This window comes from Palaemon carinicauda, chromosome 18 (genome assembly GCF_036898095.1).
Source record: "Palaemon carinicauda isolate YSFRI2023 chromosome 18, ASM3689809v2, whole genome shotgun sequence".
NCBI lineage: Eukaryota > Metazoa > Arthropoda > Malacostraca > Decapoda > Palaemonidae > Palaemon > Palaemon carinicauda.
In genome coordinates this window covers 66,897,294-66,899,793 of record NC_090742.1, presented here as the reverse complement: position 1 = coordinate 66,899,793, position 2,500 = coordinate 66,897,294, and the positions used below count along the sequence as shown (strand labels likewise).

The window sequence follows — 2,500 nt, the reverse complement described above, 5'->3', positions numbered from 1 at the left end:
ATATTTTAGAGGCAATTGGACAAAAAGAAATTCATTGATATCTTTCATTCTTCCTTTCCTTATATGCGCACTTATCTATCTGTGATTTGATTAATTTAGTCAGTGTTAGATTTAGTATTATAATAAAAACCTATGTCAATTGCCATCACACTAGAGGGTGAGTTGTAAACTTTCTTCAAGTATTTATTTATCTTTGTCAATTTATTCTTTAACATTCATTAGATTTCATTAATATTCATGGGAATTATTATCACGTAAGATTGTAGTATGTTTTTTTTTATGTATTTACTTATCTATACTGCATACTTATTTGTTTTTGGCAATCCTTCCAACAGACACCACAAATGTTAATGTATAAAAAAGTCCTCTTTTAGTTTTAGTAGTTTAAAAATATATATTTTTTCTATTCAAACTTAGGTCAAATTGTAACATACAATAATTACTGATACTCAAAACTGCAAATTGGCCTACCCTAAAGTGTAAAATTACTCTCTTTATGATTTATTAATGACTTTCAATCAACATGATTGACACTGTTTAATGCTGTTAAATGTGTAGGCCTACCTTTATCTAACATACTCAATAAGTTACAACTTCCATATAGTAGCAAAGTGCACTTGGTTTCTGTGTTTGGTCTAAAATAAAATGGAATCCATTAAAGGTTTAAAGGTCGCTCATGAATGGCAGAGGCAAGGGACAGTGACATTGCCCTAGCAATCAGGACAATAGCCTAGAGACTGACCATATATTATATGATCAATGCCCAAGCCTCCTCTCCACCCAAGCTAGGACCAGGGAGGGCCAGGCAGTGGCTGCTGATGACTCGACAGATAGACCTATAGGCTCCCCTCAAAACCCCCAACCTTAGCTCACAAGGATGGTAAGGTTGCAGACACTAATGGCACTAACGAGTCTGAGCGGGACTCGAACCCCTGACTGGCAAACACCAGGCAGAGACGTTACCAATCAGGCCACAGCAACCAATGTAAGTTATAAGAGTCAAAATCAAACTACCATTTTCCATTCTGTAATTCCCTACTTATTTTCCATTAATTTCCTTCCTTTTTACTGGATTCGAGAGATGTTTATAAATTTACATTGATATTCAAGACAGAATGTAATTGTTCAGTGGCCACTTTCCTCTAGGTAAGGGTAGAAGAGACTCTTTATCTATGGTAAGCAGCTAGCTATTCCAGGTGGACATTCCAAAATCAAACCATTGTTCTCTAGTCTTGGGTAGTGCCATAGCCTCTGTACCATGGCCTTCCACTGTCTTGGGTTAGGTTCTCTTGATTGAGGGTACATTCGGTCACACTATTCTTTAATTTCTCTTCCTCTTGTTTTGTTAAAGTTTTTTATAATTTGTATGGGAAATATTTAATTGAATGTTGTTACTGTTCTTAGAATATTTGCTTTTTTCTTTTTTCCTTTTCACTGGGCTATTTTCCCTGTTGGGACCCCTGGGCTTCTAGCATCCTGTTTTTCCAACAAGGAATACTGAGGATAAATTTACTTCAGTTAATAGTGTGATGGTTCAAATCTCAACGCTGGAGTCAAGGCTTAGTATCTGATCTATTCTATAGCCAATACTCTAACTTTCAAGGTAATTACCTTAGATTGTGTATATTTGGTTGATTTAAGGAAATTTTCAGATTAATGGTACTTTTAAGGTAATTATAAGGTAATTTTTTCATCAGGTAATCTTTTGATAATAGAGTAACATTCTGTATCTAAAATTAATCTTTCAAATTTTTTTTTACAAAACATAGAGCTTTTTTTCCTCGTGATATAATTGCTTTGTGTTTTAAGTTTGTCTTTGGTATCTAAGGTAATTTTTCTAAATTTGAGTTAATTTCTGAGGCAATCCCTTGAATATCATATGAGAGCCCTGTATAGCCTTTGCGGTAATGTCCCTGGCTGGTGAACGCCAGACTGGGTTTCGAGTCCCGCTCAAACTAGTTTTTATGGTCGCTGCAACTTCACCCTTCTTCTGAGCTAAGGATGGGGGCCTTGGGGACCGTATAAGTCTATCTGCTGTGTCATCCACAGCTATTGCCTGGCCCTCCTTGGTCCAAGATTGGATGGAGAGGGGGCTTGGGCACTGATCATATGTATATATAATAAGTCTCTAGGGCATTGCCCTGCTTGATAGGACAGTACTTTCCCTTGCCTCTGCCATTCATGAGTGACTTTTAAACATTTAAACAGGCTAGCTTAGGTTGTGATAATATCTATATAGATGTGGTGAACTGGTAATTAATCATAAAAAACGGTATGCCTGCATGTCTTGTTATTGTACTAAGATTTATATATTATCCAACTCAAACTTCTAATATGTAATTTATTTTCTTTCCACATTGGGCTATTTTCTATGTTGGAGCCCTTTGAGTTTGTAATATCCTGCTTTTCCAGCTAGGCTTGTAGCTTAGCTAATAATAATAATAATAATAATAATAATAATAATAATAATAATAATAATAATAATAATAATAATAATAAC

The 2,500-nt window shown here is 35.1% G+C and overlaps 1 protein-coding gene across 6 annotated transcripts in view; it reads left to right on the top strand.

Moving 5' to 3' along the window:
* Positions 1–2,500, top strand: part of LOC137657872 (uncharacterized) — a 122,368-nt gene that overhangs the window by 276 nt on the left and 119,592 nt on the right. The gene's annotated exons all lie outside the window — the stretch shown is intronic.